The 23,270-nt window shown below is 39.0% G+C and overlaps 1 non-coding gene across 1 annotated transcript; it reads right to left on the bottom strand.

Moving 5' to 3' along the window:
* Positions 1-12,588: 12,588 nt before the first annotated feature.
* Positions 12,589-12,723, bottom strand: LOC120244309. Its single transcript, XR_005531525.1, has one exon. It is a non-coding gene; the product is annotated as a small nucleolar RNA SNORA48 (small nucleolar RNA).
* Between the last annotated feature and the right edge of the window lie 10,547 nt (positions 12,724-23,270).

The following is a 23,270-nucleotide window of genomic DNA, read 5'->3' as shown; positions in this document are numbered from 1 at the left end:
TTATTTTATTTTCTTGCCTGATTGCTGTGGCTAGTACTTCTAGAACTATGAATAGGAGTAGTAAGAGTGGGCACTCTTGTCTTATTCCTGGTCTTAGAGGAAAAGCTTTCAACCTTTCTCCTTTCATCATAAATATGATGTTAGTTGTGGGCAGATTGTATATGGGCTTATTATGTTGAGGGGCATTTCTTCTATACCCAATTTATTGAGAGTATTTATCTTGAATGAATATTGAATTTTGTCAAATGCTTTCTCTAATTTATTTAGATCATGATTTTTATCTTTCATTCAGTCAATGTGATATAGCACATTCATTGATTGTGTATGTTGGACCATCCTTATATCCTAGAGATAAACCCCACTTGATAACAGTGCATGATCCTTTTAATGTGCTATTGAATGCAATTTGCTAGTATTTGTTGAGAATTCTGCATCTATATTCATCAGAGATATTGGTCTGTAATTTTATTTTCTTGTAAAGGCATCATCTGGCTTTGGAATCAGGGTAATGCTGACCACATAAAGTAAGCCTGGGAATGTTCCCTCCTCTTCAATTTTTTGAAGAGTTTGAGAAGGAGTGGTGTTAATTATTCTTTAAATGTTTGATAGAATTCACCAGTGAAAACATCTGGTCCTGGGCCCTTTTTTCTTTGTTGGGAGATTTTGAATTACTGATTTAATCTCCTTACTCATTATTGGTCTTACTTGTTATTTTCCACTTCATGATTCAGTCTTGGTAGGTTGTATGTTTCTACAAATTTGTCCATTTCTTTTAGATTGTCCAACTTGTTGGTATTCATAGAAGTCTATTATGTTCCTTTGTATTTCTATGGTATCAGCTGTAATGTCTATTCTTTCATTTATAAGTTTATTTATAAGGTTATCCCTCTCATTTTTTTCTTGGTTTAGTCTAGCTAAAGGTTTTTAAATTTTGTTTATCATTTTAGAGAGCCAACTCTTGGTTTTGTAATCTTTCCTTTGTTTTCTTATTCTCTATTTTATTTCTACCCTAATATTTATTATTTCCTTTTGCTGCTAACTTCAGGCTTTGTTCTTTTTCTTATTGCTTGAAGTGAAAAGTTAGGTGGTTTATTTGGGGGGTCTTTCTTTTTTTCCTTTTGGAATTATTTATTTATCAAATCTATTTTTATTTTTTTATGTAATTGTTAACTCATGAGAACCTTAATTTGGCTCAGAATAGTGAGGAATAGTTTTGTTCCTACTTAGTCATTTCATCTTTGGAAGAATAAGTTGATTTTTTAGATTTTTTAGTTTATCAGAAAGTTCCTTTGCCTGGATAATGCTGATGACAACTGATAATCATATGCAGTGAAAGTCTCCTCAAGAGCCTCTATATAACTTACTTGAGAATCAGGATCCTAAAACAGTTTACAGATGTGCATGTGTACAACAGATGCTTGAAATAAATCCAAAGACTTGACATATCTAATCCCTGTATTTTTGGTTAAGAATGATGAAAAATAAGAAAAACAGTGTTAGAAGAGTTTTTTTTTTTAATTTTTTAAGATGTTTTTTACTTATTTTTGAGAGAGAGAGAAAGAGAGGAAGAATGAGTGGGGGAGGGGCAGAGAGAGAGGGAGACACAGATTCCAAAGCAGGCTGCAGGCTTTGAGATGTCAGCACAGAGCCTGATGCAGGGCTCAAACACCCACAAGCTGTGAGATTATGACCTGAGCCAAAGTCGGACACTTAACCAACTGAGCTGCCCTGGCACCCCAGAAGAGTTGTGGTTTTTTTTTTTAATCTTAAAGACAATGTGATCAAATCATAAGTAATGAATTCTGATCACAATTATATAATTATCATCTGCACCCATGTTATCAATTATAATACTGTGCTAACTTCTGATCCTGCTAGTATAGGAGTGTGTTTGCAGCAGGCATGTGGATTTGCATTACATTTTCAGGAGATGGACTTAATCAACATAAGTTTAGGTGAGGGCTGTAAGCAAGAAAGAAGCCCTGTCCAAACCTGTTTCCAGAAAACAGTCAAAATCACTCATTTGCAGTCAAGTCTGAATGTCCATCATTGTCGCAGCTTGCTCTGACTTTGTTTGCTTTCCCTGTGTCTTTCCTTCTAGAAATTGCCCTCTTAGATTCTCTTTGAGGGGAGTTGAAAGAAAGTGTTAATCAAGGGCCATTGTCTAGACCACCAGAAGAGTGGCAAGGTGACACAAGAGTCAAACAGAGGCTTTATAGAGACTGGATTTGGATGCTAAGTGAGGAAGTGTTTCTTTCCTTACAGGATCACAAGAGGTAATGTAAACCAAGATCTCACTCTTTGACATGGAATGAGCCTGTCAGAAAATGGAGCCATTAAGCCAGCAGAAGGCAGGGAAGGGGATTTAATTCTGTATTTTTTGTCAAATACAGATCACATACCTAGATCCATCTGTTCTGAAATTTTGAGTTGACCTAATAAATACATTTTTCCTATTAAAAAATTGAGTTGGGTTTTTGTCACTTGCGAGCAAAAGTCCTGTGGCTAATATGCTATATTAGTTTCTCTTAAATTGCAGTTTAATATTTGACTCTGATAAAGTGTGAACCAAATTGACTCTTTAAGTGTTAGTTTACCTAAGATGGTTCACACTCAAGTGAAAAGATAGCCAGCTGAGTGTGTGTATGTGTTTGTATATGTCTTCTGAACAGCACTTAAATTTTAAGCAGAGACCCCTATGTGACCTAATGTAAATAGCTTAACAGCTCTGAATCACTAATTTTCTACATTGCCAAAATAAAGCTTTAACACATCTATATACACATCTGTAAAGGTAAATAACTCAGACGTCTGCACAAAATAAATCATAACTTCTCAGAAACTTCATGAAAGATAAACTTAGATAATTTCATGAACAGTGACCACCCCAAAATTTCTAATAACCTGAGTCATTTCCTATATCTATGTCAATTTTGGCTCATGATTATGATCTAAAGCACTGCAAAAATACAAAGTGATTTCAGAGCCATTTAAGGGAAATGTATATGCACAAATGTTTGTTCTGTCTCATGCTGGGGAGGCTGTGGCAGAATGGAAGTCAGGAAGATCCTGCCCATCCCTCTAACCTCCCATTTTAAAAAAAATAAATAAATCCAAAGATGTAAGTTTCTACTTACAGGAAGGTGGAAAGTGGCTGGAAGATGAGAAGCATGTAAGGATAGGCTTTGCTGAAGGCAAGGAAGCAATGTCCCCATGCTGCAGGAGGAGAGAGCACTCCATCACTGAGCAGGTGAGGGCAAGGCTACTGAGACAGCTCCTAGGCAGGTTCTAGAGAAGAACAGATGGGAGGAAGAGACCACCCACACCAGGAACAGCCTCACCCCAAAGTCTCACATCCCACAGAAGAAATCAATAAGGAGAGACATGGACAATGAGGACGTCAGCAGCTGCAGTGCCAGGAAAGGAGGGCTTGTGCCTCCCTTTTCTGGAGGGAGTTGCTAGAATAGTTCTGTAGGTAGAAGGGGCCCCATAAGGACTAAAACTGGATTTCCAACTAATCCAGCTGGATGACACTTGGGGCTAAAATATGTCACATTAAATGAATGTAAGTAATATTTCTTGCATTTCTGAGCTAATAAAATACCATACATAACCATTAGAAGTTATGTGTGTAATTTCTGTAGTCCCAACCTTTGATAATTAGAAATCTACCTGTGATAATCACTGTAACACTGGCATCATCATAGGCATTTACTGAGGACCATTGGATATCCACCATATTCAGGTGTCATTTCAGCCCAGGCAAGAAGAAATTATGGCAATCCAAAATCAGAAATTAAATGCACATATTTTCTTGTACCTTTCCAATAAAGGTCAAAAAATTTGAATGAAGGAGAAACTGATTGTCAATAATCTGAGTCATTTCTTTTATCTTTGTCAAAGTTGGCTCATGATTGTGAGCTGAAGTCCTGTGATTAAGTTTAGGCATGCATGATGGGACTCATTTTCCAGTCTCCTTGCCAATACTTGTTATTTTCAGACTATTTAACATTTATCAATAAGACGTCTGTCAATTGGTAAGGGCTACCACCTCTGAAAAGGCACTGATTTTCTGGCCCTTACACTCTGAGTCTAGGTAAACAGGTAAAGGCTGGGGGAGGGAGGAAGAGAGAAACACCTGCATAGAAGAGTTGGGAGAATTATCTTCTCCTGAGGACTCAGATCCCCAGAGTAACAAGGACAAATCTCCATCAAATCCTGACTAAATACAGGCCCAGGACCTAGTATTGATTTACTTCTATTTGGTGAATATGATGACTTTGACCTGTCCCAGGATGGGAGATACCAGCTTCTCATGCTTGCAGTCTTTACTAAAGACTAGGGTTGCCTATCACACTCTGGCTTAATATTTATTCAATAAGAAAATGGTTTCCTTTCTCTACTACATTTGTGGAGAGGATTTCTGGGTTGGGAAAGATTCTGGGTTTGTATTTCTTCTAGCATTTTTGCCCATGAAATCAGTGATTGCCACTTTGAAAACATATATTCAAAGTGAGCAAGGGTATGTCCTCCATCACATTTTTTCTCTGTTGATATAAATTAAGTAGTCTTATCAGTGTGCTCACCAGCATCTGTTTCCTATTTTTTCCCTCTCCACATTTTGAAGAGAGGCTTTCTGTTAGACATCCCTCAAATTCCCCAGAAGCACTCTTCAAAGTGGAGGATAACTAAGGAGAATAGAGGTGACAAACCACGAAGGTTAAGAAGCATATAAATCTGTGTGCTTTTCTGCTCACTCTTGAGAAATGAAGGGCCATGGGCCACATGCTAGAAGGTGGAGAGTGGCTTGAAGAAGAAAAGGGTGTGGGGGTAGGGTGAGTGGAGGGGCTTTTCTGAAGGCCAGGAAGCAATGTCCCCATGCTGTTGGGGGAGAGACCGCTACATTTCTGGACAGGGGAAGAGAGAGACTACAGAGACAGCTCCAAAGTCGACTCTAGAGAAGAACAGATGTCACATTAGCAAGAACAGGATGAGACCACCTGCACTTGGGACCCAACCTCACTCCAAAACCCACTTCCCATCAAATGAATCAATAAGTTCATGAGATTTGCTGGCCTCTTCAGAGCTGAAATTCACATGGCTTTTGTCTTACTAGGGTTTTCCAAGCAGCACCCTAGTCACTGTCAATTCCTTGGGAAGAGAGAGGTTATCTTGCCTGCTTCCCAAGACCCAGTTACCCAACTTTCTTGGATTCACTTTCCTGTTTAATTAATTATCTGTTACTTGAAAGCCAAATGGCACCCTTGAGTTGCCTGCTAGAATTTAAATCCAGGGGCACCTGGGTGGCTTAATCGGTTAATCGTCTGACTTTGGCTCAGGTCATGATCTGTGATTCATGAGTCTGAACCCTGTGTCAAGCTCTGTGCTGACAGCTTAGATCCTGGAGCCTTCTTGAGATTCTGTGTCTCCCTCTTTCTCTGCCCCTCCCTCTCTCTTGCTTTCTCTGTCTCTCTCAAAAATAAAAAAAAACATTTAAAAATTTTTATAAATAAATCCAAATTCAGTAACCTCAAGATGGGAATTCTGTTCTTCACATGTAAATGATATTATTAATAATTTTTCAGACAATATTTGCAGTAGGCACATTTTTAAAGCATTCAGTGTGTGTAGTTACTGCTTTATATTGGTTGATTTATATCTTTTATAGTTGTCCTTAACATCATTATTTTATTTAATAGATGACACCTCATAAGCATTTAGGAAATGTCTCTTCTTTTCTTCCTTATTCTCCAATTACCAACCAACAGACACCTTGAGTGTTCTAGGACCAGAAGTCCCCATTTTCCTTAAATCTAGTAAAGCAAAATGACCCACAATCAGCCCAAACCATGAATACACTGGCCGCTCTCTGCCACCTTGCACGGAATGAGCTAAGTCTCCTACTCCAGAGAGATCTACAGTGTGCAGAGATTCCACAAAGGGACCTGTAACACTGGACTCTTCTCTGTTTTAGGAAGTCATTTTACCCTGGAAATTAAAACCGTGATCCCAGCTCACTGGCAAACATCTGCTGTGCATTGATAGCACCATCTGGTATTTCAGCTCCTCGCTCTATTGTAGAAGCTTCATGGAACTGCCTCCCCAACTTAATTATTCTATAACAACTTGTTTTGGGGAAGCACAGGCCAAATAGGGTAGTTTTGCTGAAAGCTACTAATTCGATGGTTTGCCTGTGCTTGAGCGGGCATTCCTGTGCCTTCCCCTGGTCATGGTCCAAAGTACTTCAAGTCATTATATTCAGGGGAATAGGGGAGCAGAGGGAGATGCATAGTAATGCCTTGAGCTAGTGGCTTGGGAAACAAAATATGTTTATCTGCATTTCACAAGCTCATGAGCATGCATGGCCTAATCTAAATAATTTATTTAGAAGGATGATTATGATAATATAGGCTGAGCTATGTCTGTCATAAGAACTTAAATAGTGCTTCCTAAAGTGGTCATAGCTGTTAACATAGTTATACCCTTCACCCCATTCAACTAGCAGCTTCCTCAATTATTGATCTCACCATCCAATTTGCAGCAGTGCAATGAAGCTGCAGTGCGTGGGAGGCACTGAGTCTAAACGATGCAACAAAATGAACACTGGGTGGAGTCACTAACTAGTCAAGTGATGTTCAGTAAGTCACTTAGTCACTTTGGGTCTGTTTTTTCATTGGTAAATACATTACCTGACATTCCACTCCAGGTTGTCGTAATTCCTAAATGAGATAAAAATAGCAAGACATAGCACAACCAGTAATGAGCAATATGTCCACTTTACAAATTCTGTCCACTTATGCACAGCAATGTACATAACCTGCAAGTATGTGTGGTTCAGGGGCTTATCCCAGCTCACCTGCTCTAAATTTTTACAAACTGTAAAAATTTCTTTTTACTGTAAATATTTCTTCAAAATATACTCTTTCTTTTTTTTCAGCATTGGGCTGCACAATGACAGTAGGATTTGGCACAGTGGTTCTTTACCTTGGTGACACACTAGAATCACCTGAGATTCTTTAAATATGCCAGTGCTCAGACCTCAAATGAACAGAATCTCTGATAGCATGATCCAGGGATATGTAATTTTTTAAGCGTCAGTTGATTTAAATACCCAGTGAAGAATGAGAACCACTTATTCACAGCAAAGAACACCAGCTCTAGAATCAGACACTTTTAGGTCTAGCATGCTGGTGACTGTGTGACCTTGGGCTGAGGTCTCTGCACCTCGGTTTTTGGTATGTAGAATGGGAAAGGGGAATTAACAACTTTCAGAGTTGTCTTGAGGATCCAACATCACTTGTGTAAATTACACAACCCAATAGAAGTACAGCAGATGTTAACAGTCATTTATGTACTGACTTTCATTGTGTATTCTCTTTTCCTGGGTATGAATGTGTGTGTGTGTGTGTGTGTGTGTGTGTGTGCACATGCGTGCACTCACATCTAAAGTATAAACTCTTTAAGGACAGAGACTGTGATGTATTCTTTCTCTAAATCCCCTACACCACCCAGCATAGACTGAGCATAAAGTAGGGAGTACATCACAACTCTGACCACTATTTTTAATCAATTTATTGACAGAAAGGAAATTCAAAATCATCTTCAACTCTGTCGAGTGTATTTAAAACAGAATTGTGTTCTGGTAGACTTAACCACAGCTTTTGATGAAATCCAAAGACCATTTGATCATCTGAGTCTAAGCAGCAAAGGACCTTTTCTATCATCAAACTGTGAGCCTATCGGCTTCTGTATTGCAGTTAGAGGAGTCACGTTTGCCCAGGGCATTTCATTTGATACTGGGCTCCAACTGTGAAGCCAGGACCTGGCTTTCATTTCTGGTGCCATGATTCTAGAATTAGAGCACAGTCGGGATAGCCCAAGTGGTTGGGTACATGAACCGGAAATAGAATGTACTTGTGAAGGAAGAATGGCCAGGGACACAGGGAACAATGTGGGGAACCAGTGGTTATTCATCACTGTGCCAAAGTAGCAAAGAACTATTTACATCCTTTCTGGCTCAAGTCCTGATTGAGGTTAGAAGTGGAGCAGGGGAATCTGTGAGACCAGCTTGTTGCCAGTAGGGGAGGTCAGCCAGAGAGGCTGTGTCCTTTCTCAACTGGACATGCTGCATCACTACATGAGCATCCTTGCTACTCTTTACTCTCCTCCGGGAAGCAGGCAGAGTCAGAGCAGACTAGCAGCCAGCAGACATGCTGTGTGTGGTTAGCATATTTAGTTCACACCATATTTTAAAGCACAGTGCAGCTAAAGAGGTGTTACTCTAGATAGTAACAGAATTCAGCAACTATGCCACCTTCTGTGCCATCTGCCTGCCCTTGTATTTTGAGTTTGCAGACTTCAGTTAAAGCCTATTGATAACCACAGAGGAGAGCTGTTGTCACTGTCACATGTTGCCAATGAAATGCTCTTTGTTTTCTTGCACATTCCAAGCTTCAGTCCAGCTTGGACTGGATTGGACTTCAGTTCCCCATACAGGTAATGGTAATTCAGACCCATGAGAAAATAGATATTTGGTTCTTATCCTGAGTCATCATTAGTTACAAAGCATCCAGATAGTTTTGAAGTATGTGCTGTAAGGTGTGCATGGGGTTTGGAGATGCAGAGTATTGTACAGAAGGATATGGTTGTAAGAAGTCGGGCCAAAAACTGGAGGTCAAGGAATTATAAGGCTCCAAAGTCATGGCTTAAAATAAATGGATTAAATACTCAAGTCATCTGAGTAGGGGGCTGTAAACCAGGATCAGAGGCAAGATCTGCATTTACCTAAGGTAAATTACATATGAAGTCTCATATGTATCGTTCTTTCCAACCAGTGTAGGGTTGACCCCGGCATGTGATAGCAAAAATGGCGATTTTGATATGTGTTCCTGAAAGAGAATGGCTCTCACCGGCTCAAATTTCAAATGTATTTCTAGCTTTAAAAACTTGCTGCTCTTTCCATTTTCTCTCAAGTCTCAGAAAATTCACCTTTGTTGGAGTAACTGGTCAAATAACTAGGTCTGATACAGGAAAACATATGGAGGGTCATCTTGAAAGAGATGACTCTCTGGGCTGATATCTTTCTACTTATTGGATTTCCATTAATACCTTATTACCCTGTAACTGTTTTCATAATGGGTTTTTAAATTTTTGTTTTTACTCCTACCTTTTATAGCATAAAATCCATGACTGTAACACCACAATTTTGTCCTTTCTGACTTCTTTCCCATCTTTTCTCAAATATATGATTATTATATTTGTATTATAATACAGTTCTGTGACTTTTTACTATATAATCTGTCATAAAATTTTTCTCATAGAAAAATACCATTTTTATATTCATGAAGACAATATTTTTCTACAGCAAAGTTATCTTTCATTAACATTAAAATGACATTAGCATAATACTCATACACATTAGCATAATATCCATTGACACTAACATAACATTCTATTGCATTTACCTAAGATAAATTACCTAAAACAGATTAAGTGCATTAATGCACATTTCAGTTGTTCCCAATTTTTAAAAGACTCCTTACTTCTTTACAGTTATTTCCTTAGGAAAAATCCCATGAGCTGGATTGCTGAATCAATGATTCTCAGTATAAAACCAGACTTGGGGTGCCCGGGTGTCTCCGTCAATTAAGCATTTGCCTCTTGATTTCGGCTCAGGTCATTATCTCATGGGGCTCTATGATGATAGCACAGAACCTGCTTGGGGTTTTTTGTCTCTCCCTTTTCCACCCTCACCCTCACCCGTGTGCACATGCTCTCTCTGTCTCTCTTAAAATAAACTTTAAAAAAAAGACTTTTTAAGTTTATAAGGAATGTCTTTATAAGTTGCAGATTTTAATACTCAAACTTTCCAGTAAGGCAGGCAAAACACAAATTATTTCACCCATTTTACAAGAAGAGAAACTCAGCCTAAGAGAAGTTTAAGTGGCTTGCCCAAACCAGATGAACCACAGTGGCAGAATAAGAGATGGCCATTAAGGAGGGCACTCATTGGGATGAGCACTGGGTGTTATATGTTAGTGATGAATCATTGGGTTCTATTCCTGAAACCATTGCTACACTGTATGTTAACTAACTTGAATTTAAATACATAAATTAAAAAAAAAAGAGTAAAGTTCTTCTAGTTCCTGACATTTCCTTCTAAACAAGAGACATTAAGGAAATTTTTTGTTTTATTTTCTAATTGTCATCAAAATTTCCCAAAGTTATAATTTTTCTTCTTTGTTTATAGTTTGGGGAAAGAGTATATAAAGGGAGGAGAGAGAGCAAATTTTGTTCAGTGAATGTCAATAATAATGAAATCCAAAACAAAACCCTAGTAAAATTTATGATAATAACTAACCATATTAATTGAGCCCTTCAACATACCAGGCACTGTGCAAAGTGATTTCTATCAGTGGTGCATGGCCAGGGCTGGCCAGCTACTGTGTGCATGTCTTCCCTACTTGAAATGGTCCATTTGGGAGCATTCACACCACAGAAATCTTCAAATGCTGATCTTGTCCTCACTTCACCCCAAGAGCTGGTTGTTAAACATTTTCTGGCACACCCTATGAAGTGAATTATTTCATTTAATGGATCCAGAGAAGTAAATTTTACCATAATAATCCTTATTCACAGGTGAAAAGACTGAGAGGGGAAATGATTTCCTGGTAGTAAACATCTGTAAAGTAGCAGATGTGGAATGTAATCCAGGCAGTCTGACTTCAAAAATTAACATTTACTCACCAATTACTGTTTCCATTCCATTCAAAACCAATGCAAATAGGTAGAGAATATTCTTAGATGGCTGGGAACAGATTCTAAATTATGGATTTTGATTTTGCCTTATTTTTCCAACCTCAAGTGGATGATAAGACTTGACTTAAAATATCTTGCTGTCTTACACCAGTCCCACTGTTACTCTTTGAGGCAGATTGATGATAAAAAAACAAAACAAAATGAGTCTCCTCTTTTTATGAATGAGTTGTATGTTCCAAGGGCATGAGTATCCTGACCAAAGTGACTAAATGAGTCCACAGGCCAAACAGTCCATTAGACCCTACTGTTTCCCATGATGAATAAGCTGAGAGCCTCTGGCTTGTGATGCAGATAAACATTGGATGTGGAAGCTCATCCTCTTCCAGCAGCAAAATATCATCTCTAACTGCACAATTGCGTCTGGTATTGAACAACCATCATTTCCCTTATGTAAATCATTCCCCACTCCCTTAAACAGAGTGGACTCATTATTATTGTTCTTCATGCATGCCATCTATGACAGTGCCAGTTATTCAAAGTTATTCTACTCTGCTGTTATTTACAGTGACTTACGTGAAATTGGGTTATTACTTTTGCAGGTATAGAAAAACACTAGAATGTAGGCCAACAGTGGATAGTAGTAACTAATAAAAGGAAGATATTTCAGTTGGTTATTTGTAGTGTGAAAACAAATACTTTTGGTGTGTCAACAGTAGCCAAAAAAGAAAAACACCCAGCATTTCTGGGGGCCCAGAAACTACCTGTCAGTCATATGATGGGGGGGGGGGGGTTGGTATTGTTGTTTTTCGAAGACTAGTGCTTTGGAAATGAGTTTAATGACAAATAGGCATTCCATTTGAAATAACTTCCATAAAATGTGTGTAAGTAAAATCACTTCATATTTGTAAAACAGTTTATAGCTTTCAAAGGTTATGGCTTTACTCTTTGGAATACAGTTCTTGGAGAAATGATCAAAGTCACAGAGCTCTCCGGTAGTAGAATTCAAGCCTTCTTACGTGAACTTTAGTTACATTTCCATTCTACCAGCACCACGTTGTATGTCTGGAGACACAAGACACATTAAAGGTCCATGAAATAGACATTCACATGTCAGATCAATGATCTTTAAGAGAGTAGGCATGGTTATCATTATGTTTTTTCTTGTTTACCTCCATCCATTGGTTTCAGGAAAGTAGGAAAGGCACAACTTTTCACTGAAATATTCTCAGATGTATGATTTGGGAGGAAACTTGGAGATCATTAATTGAGCTCCTATATAATATCTGATAAATTCTTCTGACAAGTTCTCACTGTTTCTTAATATTTCTTTTTTAAAATATTTTATTTATTTCTGAGAGAGAGAGAGAGAGAGAGCGTATAAGCAGGGGAGGGTCAGAGAGAGAGGGAGACACAGGATCTGAAGCAACCTCCAGGCTCTGAGCTGGCTGTCAGCACAGAGCTCGAAGCAGGGATCAAACCCATGAACCGTGAGATCATGACCTGAGCCAAAGTTGGACGCCTAACCGCCTGAGCCACCCAGGCACCCCTGTTTCTTAATATTTCTTGAGATGAATTGTTCTATTATATATTTGGGAAATTTTAAGACATTCTTTTCTTAATATGAGTCAAAATTGGTCTTCTATCTGATTTAGGACTTCCATCTATAGTTACACAAACATCTTCTTTCATATAACAAAGTATTTTCAACATTCACTCCAGTTCAAAACTTCCACCTGAAAACTCTTCTGATATTGGAATTCTTTCATCTAACCTTGCTACAGATTCTTCCCACCCCCAATACTTACCCCCCCCCTTTTTTTTTCCTTCAACCCATGTGTCCAGGGCATGAACCAGGCACTGGCACAGACCAAAAGCCAAGCTGGGATAAATGAGGAATTGCTTTGCATCAGACTGATAGGAGGCTGGCACCACTGACCAGGTGCCACTCTACCCAGGTCAGGGACCCCTCCAATACTTTTAAATCCTTTCTCCTGCAGACTCCAAAGAATAATTGTATGATTTGTGATCCAAGTTCCTCATTAAGCTGGACATGTTTAGTCTGTCACTTAATTGGCCAAAGGTGAAGAGCCTTAAAATTCTTTGTGATGTGCCAAACCACAACTTCATCCAGGATGTCGCTGTCAGTGGGGAAAGCACTTGTGTGAGTTCAGATGGTGGGAGAACAGACTTATCGTAAGTAGCCCCTTGGGAGCTGGGCTGCTGAGAGAGCCATGTTCCACCTCTTTCATGGTTATGGTAACTGATTTAGTGGAAAGACGATGGAAAATTGGTCAAACATGGAATAAGTGTGGTGTCAGCAATGGAGAACTCTACTCTTTGGTGAACAAAATTGAGCAGTATCAGTAAAAAAAAGGAATCATTGTACTTTATTAGTTTTTAAAAATTCTTTAACATTTATTTACTTTTTGAGAGACAGAGAGAGAGAAAGAGAAAACACGAGCATGGGGAGGAGCAGAAAGAGAGGGACATAGAATCTGAAGCAGGCTCCAGGCTCTGAGCTATCAGCACAAAGTCAGATGCAGGATTTGAACCCAGGAACCAAGGGATCATGACCTGAGCCGAGGTCAGCTGTTTAACCAACTGAGCCACCTAGGCACCCCAAGAATCACTGTACTTTAAAAAGTAAAAGTTTTTGCAGTTAGTAGAAACAAAGTAAATGAATTTAATACGTTTAGAAAAAGTGTGAGCCTCAGGTGGTGAAAGAATTTACCGAAGACGGAACAAAGGAGATAGAGTTATTGACTATATCACAAACGAGCAGAGGGCAGGACAGCAAAGGAGAGACTGTCTGTGAAGAGGCAGTGGTGTGGGGCTGTAGTTAAGGCAGAAGGTGAAGTATAAGACCACATGGAATTTTCCTTTTACGGCAGCTCTGTGCAGGTATAAGTAACCCATTGGTCAGCTAGGGCTTCCAGATATTTGGGATGGGTCACCTAATACGCCTTTTTGTATTCAACGAGGGGGCCGGGGGTCACTGCGAGCCCTTCTACCTTACTCAGTTTTCCATTGTTCAAATTGGTTGTCTAAAAGCAGCCTCTATATACAGATTGTCAAAATACCATGAAAGAACATATAATACTGTAAAAGCAGAGGAAGCAAACCTCACTAAAAGAATCTCTTTTAAAATAGGGAAAGGAGGGCAGGGAGGAGGAGGAATTTGTGCATGTCCTCCTCAACTAAAAGCCCTCATCCTCCTGAACTTAGCTCCCTCCTCACCACGACACATGGGAATCCTTCACATTCTTCACTTGGAAAGGGGCCAGTGAGGTTTGACCATTTCAATCGCCTATTTGCACATTAACCCAATCAATCTCAGTTAACTTAGCTTCAATCTCTGTTTTGCATTGAGAGCCTAAATGACCACTGCATTCACAGACCTTTTACTTTATTACTCTGCATGCTTTGTCTTCCTCAGAACAGGAGTCAGGTTTCTATCTGAATCTGTGTTTCCGGAAGTGCAATTCCAGTTGCCCAATGCCTGTTCCAATCCAAATGCCTGTTTGTTTAAATTTTCAGTGAATTCTTTCTTGGTCTGTAATAGGAAGAAACTGCTGCACAATTCCTGTATTTGGGGCACCAAAATATTGGTCCAAACCATGTAGTCTTGGACTCTGATTTATAGCCAGCTGAACTGTTTCTTTCTCAGAACATTCAGAGAACCCCCACCTCTGGTAAAGATAGCACCATGCTAAATGCCATGTGGGTAGGAAGCAGCAGTAAACATGATCTGAGAGCATCCAAATCTGACTTTGATCTCTTGGAGAAATGTGTGGGAAGAGTTTGGGAAGGATTCCTGCAATTGGAAAAGGAAGAAATAGCAAAGGGGTAGATTCTGATTTGTGACATCGCACTGAGTATTGTTAAGGGAACTTCTTGGATATTGCTGGCCTAGTGGGGCTCTTGTAGGGTTTGCTGATGGTCAGTATAGATAAAAGCCAAATGTCTTGTGCTCCACATTGCCTCTCATGTTGTTGATACCAGTGCTGAACAAAGAAACACCCAGATGGAGCAGCCTTTTAAGTCTGAAGGTTCATGAAGGGGATAACTATGGACATTTTTTTTTTATCCCTACAACATTAGGAACACTTGGGCTTGAATTCGCTCTCTGAGAAGAACACTCACTGCATGATGATTGTGTTGGATAATCCAGGGAGATATTTTTAAAATATAGAAAAGGAAAAATAAAGCAGAAAAAAAATAACTTAGTCCTTCCTCAGCTCAAAGACAAAAGCTGATAACATTTTCCAGTAAACCCTTCCAGTTTTTTTCATATCTGCATGTTTCATTGAGCTATGTTTTGCAAAATTGGGGTTGTATACTGTATCTACTATTTTATAATCTACTTTCTCACTTAAGACATGGACATTTTTCATGCCATTAAGTATTCTTTTAAAATTTGATTTTGCATGGCTGTATTATTTCTGTAATTCGTTTAGTCAATGTCCTATTATTGGAGTTTATGTTGCTTCCTGTTGTTCTCATTATACTTACTCATAAACATTTGTGTGCTCATGAGTATTTTTTTAAGGATAAATCCCTATAGGAAGAAATATTGGGTAAAAGAGGATGAAGATTTTTAGCTTTCAATATATACTTCCCAATGGCTATTTTCATGGTCTCTTGCCAAGACTGGGTCTGAGCATTTTTAAAAACGGAAATTTGATGGGTCAAACACAACATTTCATATAGTTTTTCTCTGATTAATAGTGAGGATGATTATATAATTTGCCCATGTGGTCATTTTCTAAGCTGTTTGTTCATGTGCAATAGAAGAGTAATAGTTTGTCACTGGATTAGAGCACCCAGAGATCCAGACTTCAATATTCCTCTTTAGTCAGTAGTGATGCTGGTGGCTAAAGCTTGAGCCAGGGACAGGAAGGCAGCCACAGCTCTGAGAGTGGCTTACAATGGTCGTTTGTCTAAGCTAATTCTTCTCTGTGCCTTGTTTACCCCCATCTGAGTAATTTCTAAAACCTATATTCTACGTAATACTCTATTATGGAATAGGATAACACTATTCTAATCTAAATCCTGTGTTTTCCAGCTACAAGACGAATTTAGAATAAATGAGTGTATGATCTTGATCCTCTTAAGCCTGAGCTGCTTTCACATCCTCCTCACATTATCTAACGGTGACATCTGGGCATTTTTATTTGTCCTCTCATGGTCCCGAAAGCTTCCAAAGCAGGAAGAAGTTTGCAATTCTAGAATATATAAATAAATGCTGAAAAGTTACTGAGCTTTTTCTACATGCCAAGCATTGCCCTAAGGACTTCAAACAACATAGATAAGGTCCTACGGCCTCTGAAGATTATTTTTCAGATGAAGAATGTGAGGCTAAAAGAGGTTTTCATAACCTGCCCAAACTAATGTGGCTAGTATGTATAGAATCAGGCTTCAAACCTTGGCTTTCTGACATCAACCCATACTTGCTATGACCATCTTAGAATCAAATGCTGATTTAAAAGCAATGCATCGTAACTTCTCAAACACAATAAGTATCTAATGCCAAGTTAAATTCCTTTGGCATCTAGGATTTCCCTAGGCCATCTTTTCCCACTATCAAGTTGATTATGAACTCAAGAAACGCAAATAACATTTGATATTAACTGAATGAAAGTAGTTAACAGAGTTTATCAATGATAAACAACAAAACTGGAAGTTCTCAGCAAATGCATCATAGTGTCAAATATTATAGTCTTTTGACTAATCATTATTCCTATTGAAAGTTTAAAACTATGGGGTACCTTAAAGATAATTTTCAAACTTCCCATGTATGAATATATAAACTAAAACAGCAATGCGGGAGCTAGTAGAAACCAAACCTGGGATTAGAATTGTCAAAAAAAGAAACAACCAGCCCCAAATTGGAGTTACTTGCCCCCCAGGACAGAAACCAAGACTTAATTATAGTTTCAACCTACCCCAGGAATGGGATAACAACCTGAAACTTCCTTATCAGCACTACTGAAGCAATCTGGATGACAAAACTCCCGACGTCCCCTTCCCTGCAAAGGGAAGATAATCCACACCTGAAACAATCCTTTCTTTTCTTTTGCTAATAATTTCCTCACCCCACCCTGTTGCGATTTTGTACAACTCCTAGGAGCGCCTCTCTAATTGCTGTATGGGGTGCTGCCTGATTCATGAATGGCTTAATAAAGCCGATTCAAGAGTCAAATTTACTCAGGTGGAGTTTTTTTAATTTTTAATGTTTATTTATATTTGAGAGAGAGAGAGAGTGGGGGAATGGCAGAGAGAGAGGGAGACACCGAATCCAAAGCAGGCTCCAGGCTCTGAGCTGTTAGCACAGAGCTGGACACGGGACTTGAACCCACAAACCACGAGATCATGACCTGAGCCGAAGATGGACATTTGACCAACTGAGACTCTCAGGTGCCCAATCTGGATTTTGGTTTTTAACAGATTCTAGTTCTCTTGATTCCTAATCCATTGCTTTTTCTACTAAAATGTGTTGTGATTTGTGACAATGATAAATATTCTTAGATTCAGGACATAAATACAGTACAAGGAGACATTGCAAAGATGTTCCAGTTAGAGATTTTAATAGCATAAAATTTCAATAACCCAAAGTTCAATCCATTGGACATGTGATAAACAAAAGTACATAAAAACTATGATTCCTACCCAGCCTTTCAAAATGATACAGAGTTTTATTTATTGTTCTACATAGATGAGCATGATATAATATTATTTGGGGGAAAAACATTTTATACAGTAGCATGTATAGAATGACCTGTTACATATGAAACTGCACATTTACAGTGATAGATGATGTACTTTTTGCTAAATGATAGGATTGTGATACTTGTTACTTTTATCTATCCTTGATTCAATATTATTTCAATTGCTTATAGGTATTTGTTATATGAAACAAAATGTTTTAAAACAAGAAAGCAGTTCTTATTCTGTGTGCCTATTTATTATACTTTTTTTAGAAGGGATGGGCAGAGTGAGAGGGAGAAGGAAAGAATCTTAAGCAGGCTCCACACTCAGAGCAGTGCACAACTCAGGGTTCAATCCCATGACCCTGGGATCATGGCCTGAGCTGAAATCAAGAGTCTGACACTGAACAAACTGAGCCCCCCAGGCGCCCCTTTGTGTGCATTTATAAGTGACCTAAGCCAGTGCTTCTCAAACCTGAATCACCTGGAGAATCTCATCAGAATGTAAGTTCTGATTCTACTGAAGGTCTATGAAGTGGAGCCAGAGAAACTACATTTGAAACAAGCCCCGAGTTGAGGCCAGGGCTGCTAGTGGAAGACATTTTGCACTGTGCCATCTAGCTGTTCTTGGTCATTTCTCCAGCAAGCCTCTTCATCACCCATTTTGTCTGCAGTTTCTGGAAATCCTGGCCTGGAATTGTTTTCCCTTGTTTCTCTCCAGTGCTGTAGAGATTTCTAGGTAAACAGAACCCTGGAGTTTTCTTATTTTTCTTGCAGTTTAATAAACATAAACATGGGAGGACACTATTTTGAATTGCTGCCCACCCATTATACAACTGGAAATAGTACTCTACATTGCTTCCCCCATCAGGTAATTTTTATCTTGATATCCTTGACTGAGGATGTTCTCGATTTAATGCATTGATTGTTTAAATATATGAACAAGCGGGGAGTAATTATGGTCAAAAGAATAAAACAGCAATTGGCTGCACAGCAAGTGAGATGAGGTCATTATATGAAAGGTAATTTTCAACACATTTCTTAATGTATTTTGATGAAGAAAACATAAAGCATTTTAAGAATAACGGATATGTGAATGGCCTAAGATTTCTTTTATGAAAGCGAAGCGTTAAAACTCTGAGCTTGGAAAGAAAGATGGATGAAACTAAATCCCTTAGAAATTATAATCAGCAGTTCAGCAAAATCTGGCAATAATTGTAGTAAATGTTCAGCATTTAAGTGTTTATTATGTTCCAGGCTTGTCAAGTTGATTTATGTGTATTATTTTGTTTAATATCTTACTTAAGGTTTATAACATTTCATTAACCCGCCCAAAGTAACACATCTCTTGGCGGCTACTCAGTATTCCAATTCATGTCTGTTTGACTGCAAACTCAAGATCTTAACCACTATGTGCACTCTGAGGCTCAGAGAATTGAGTGCCTGCCTAATGTGTACCCGACATTGTTCTAGGTAATGAGGAAAATTTAGTGAAAGAATGAAAAGAATCATATCTTCAAGGAGCTTACCTTCCAGAGAAGATAAAGCAGAAATGTTCTTTCAGATTTGTATGAGATATTATACTTAGCTGCATTATCCTGAGTGAGAAATAGAAAAAGCTACTTGCTTTTTGGGGCCTCCATTTCAAATGTAGAATGAGGATTTTGCACCATGTGTTTGCTTTAAGCTCTCACACCTCTATATCCATGAAATTTCAAGTCATTTTATGTAACATTACATTTTCTGCCTCTAATTCAAACTACCAATAGGCCACCTCACCCAGGCTTCCTGACGTCATGCCTTAATTGGGTTTCTTTTTCCAATAATTATTGTTTTGGGATATCATTATTACCATTAATATGGCCATGAATCCCAGGTCAGTTTGTTGTAAAATGACTTGGAGGCTTTTCACTGCAGTGTTTGTATCAGCTGCACTTCCCCAAGCCACCTCCTCCTACCGAGAAGACAGCTGATGGTCTGCCATCTTGCTTGCCAGCTCTCTGCCTTGGTCAGGTAGGATCAGTACACTGGACAATCCAGGGCAGTCATTGGATGTTATTGCGGAGAGTTCTTCAATCATTGCCATGAAATGAAATGAAACAGTGTATCCATCTGGGTTCCAATAGACTTAGATTGAGTCTTTACTCAGTGTTGTCTCCTTCAGGAGTTTCACACCTGAATATTTCCTGTCCCTTATAGAAACAAAACAAAAAACAAAACAAAAAACCCTGAGCATTACTAGAAATGGCACAAAAGGAGTCTGGGTATGGATTTACTAACACTTCTGTGGAAAATAGGTTTCAGTAGACAGTTATAGCCTCTCTTGATTTGCTAATACTTCTCTGAATCATTAATTCACGTACTCTAATAATAATATATGTAATGGCTCACGATGTGTTAGGCACCACACTGAATGCTGGCAGTATAGAAATTATGATTAAATTAAGGCTTTCCCATCAGAAAGCTCTTATGATTTTTCAGACACAAAGAACTACAGAACTAAAGTAGTACTAAATATTTTAGATAATTTTTGGTATGAAAAAGTAATGCCAAGCAGCCTAGAGGTTTCAGGCACTTACGTGTAGAAAAGAATGGAGGTACAGTCACAAAATATTTGTATTTGAGTGGCCAACAAATTTTGAAGAATATAAAAGTGATTGACTTTCAGGGAAAGGACATGATGAGTACCTCCATAGATGAAGTGGTGATGGGGAGGGAAATAGTATTACTGCTTTTGGGTTTGGAAATTCTAACAGATCCTAAAATTCCAGAACAAGCAATAAGTGAAGAAGGGAATGTTACATATGTTGTTACCTGTGTAAGAATAACTTGTGTCATCTGCTATGGAATTATATTGCTATTTAAATAAAGACACAGTCTACCTATGTCAAGTTTGCTCCAATCTTGGACGTACTATCATCCCTCTTGAGCAGTCTCCCTCAGTTTCAAGAATGTAACTAGCAGAGACAAGATAAGCTCTTATCTTACCAAGGAGGTCCCAACGAATGTACAGATTGGTCCCAAACCCTTCACACTTTCTTGGGAGTGAAATAAAAAGTCCTACTAAAGTCTTGGTTCACTCAGAAGATGCCCTGTTGACATCTGTGGTCTGGCATCCCCACCAATTTGCAACCCCTTTTTCTTGCAAAAGAGAAACCTCCTTTGAATAACAAATGATGCAATTACCCTATGTTTAACCAAAAAAGCTTCTCTGCAGGCATCCACACAGTTCTATGGATCCCAAAGCAAAGTGCTCCAACCATCTGTTGTATAATACAGAATTTTCTGGTCTTTTCCCAGGCTCCATGCATGGGGCTTCCAAAACCCCTATACTTCACCAAGTGACAGGAGTGCCTTTGTTAATCTTCAATGCCTTAGATCACATTTGATTTTATACTAATGAGATTAGATGACTGAAATTGGAGCTGTTCACCCAAAAAGCCACCTTGTGACTGGAAGGTTGGAGCTTTAAGCCAACCCAGCTTTTCAGAAGGGGAGTGGGGAGTAGAGATGGAGTTCAATTATGTAGCCAATGTTCAATCCATCATTCTATATAATGAAACCCCAATAAAACTTCCAGACATGGAACTCTGTAGATCTTCTTGGTTGGTGAACATATGGATGTCCCTGCCTAGAGAAAGACAGGTCCTGATTCAGTGGGAACAGGGCATCGTAGCTCTGCATTTGGGACTCTCTTAAGCCTTGCTCTGTGTGTCTCTTTCATTTGGCTGGTCCTGATCTCTAACTTTTGTAATAAAACTGTAATCATAAGTAAAGCACTTTCCTGAGTTCTGTCAGCCATTCTAGCAAATTATCAAGTATGAGGAACTCCTGAACTTGCAGCCAGTCAGTCAGTAGTGTGGGTGGCCTGTGGACCCCTGACGTGAAGCTGTCTTTTGAAGTGAGAACAGTCTTGTGAAGGACTGAACCCTTAACTCATAGGGTCTGTACTAACTCCAGGTGATTAGCACCAGAACTGAACTGCAGTATACCAGTAGGTGTTGGAATACCATCCTAGGAAGAGATTTGACCAATGAGAGATAGCGCTTTCATGTCTGCTCACTGCCAATATGGACATTTTCATATATTCTGAAGCTTACTATTATACTTTTTCCTTTTTAAATTTTTTGCTTTAAAATGAGTGATGGAGATGTTGGTACACATAACATTTTACAAAGTTCGTTTGCATGTTTAAATGGATTTCCATTTCTGCCACAGACAGACACAATATGTATTTAATAGGCCACAGATAACAGGCAGGTGGCCACAAACAGGAAAATGGCAGAAACAGGGGCGCCTGGGTGGCTTAGTCGGTTAAGTGTCCGACTTTCGCTTAGGTCATGATCTCGCGGTTCGTGGGCTCGAGCCCCGTGTCGGGCTCTGTGCTGACAGCTAGCTCAGAGCCTGGAGCCTGTTTCAGTCTGTGACTCCCTCTCTCTCTGACCCTCCCCTGCTCACGCTGTCTCTCTCTCTCTCTCTGTCCTAGAAATAAATAAAAATATTTTAAAAAATGGCAGAAACAATGTCCTGGACCAAATGTAGCTGCTCCTCCCTGGGGTGGGGTCTCTCCCCTTCTCCCACCAGAGCTAGATACCAAATCCACAGGGAGCAGTGACAACAGAGCATGGCTTCTTAAGCGGGGAAGAGTACCTAAGCATAGAGACTATGGGATTCTGCAGAATCAGGTGCAATCTCTGACTACAGAAACAATTCGGTGTGTGGCCATGGCCCTGGTACTAAGTAGTGTGAACTTCAATTTCATCACCTCTTTAATGTGGACAATAATCATTCTCTTCTTAGGTGATGGTGAAGATTAAGTGAGATGATGAATAAAAGGTGAAAAACTGTCTGAAACTTAGAAAGAACTTAATTAATGGTATATTTAGGGCCATTCTGCAATTGGAGGCCACAGTTTTCTTTGTTATCTGTCTGTGTCTTCTTTTCATCCTTTGTGTCCTTGCCCCTAACTGCCTCTCCACGACAGTTTAATATTTCGCTGCTGTTGGTAACTTCAAGCATTTACAGAACATTGAAAAAAAACCCACACATTTATATTGGACTCCAAGACAGCCTTGCTACTGTCTTATTTTTCTATGCCTTTTTTTGACAGCTGGGTTGAGTGGAGCTCATTTTACGTGGGCAGTATTTTCAACATGAGTGTGTATGTATATTTGTGTGTGTGTGTGTGTGTGTGTGTTTTCTCCCAAGCAATTGGTATCAAAACACTCTTTTTGCAGACGAGCAGGATTGTATTTCTACATTCTGTGATTTCTTTGATCTGTGTGTTCTTTTGTTCCTTATCCTAAAAGAAACTGCTTTAGACCCTCTCTTTAATCCTTTTTGTTTGCATTGCATGCAAGCACACATCCGTGATCCTCCTTATAACCACAGCTGCCCCAAACTGGTTTCTCAGAAGGCTTTTGTTTTCTGACCTCAGTGTTCCTATATGCTAAATTCAGCAGCCAGAGCTCCCTCCAAAAAAAGAGGTGGTCACAGGCTCTGGTTGAAACATAGCCTATCTTCCAGACATGGCTGGAGTTGGAACCTGAGAACTAAGAGAAATAAAGATGAGGACATTCTTGTTTTTAAAAGAACAAGTCCCAAGCACTACAAATGACTTGTATTGAACTTTCATATTTGAATTAAAGATTGTTAAACATGAAAAAAAAAAAAAAAGATGAGGAACTAGGACAGAGCTTCACTTCCTGCGTAAAGAAGCTAAATATTGATAGCATGGGGAAAAGAATTAAGAAGAGAAAAGAGGAAGGGAAAAGAAAGAACTCCCCATGTTGGAAATAAAGGCTG

Source organism: Hyaena hyaena, unplaced genomic scaffold (assembly GCF_003009895.1).
Source record: "Hyaena hyaena isolate Hyena2069 unplaced genomic scaffold, ASM300989v1 scaffold_379, whole genome shotgun sequence".
Classification (NCBI taxonomy): domain Eukaryota; kingdom Metazoa; phylum Chordata; class Mammalia; order Carnivora; family Hyaenidae; genus Hyaena; species Hyaena hyaena.
This window is presented reverse-complemented; position numbering and strand designations above follow the sequence as displayed.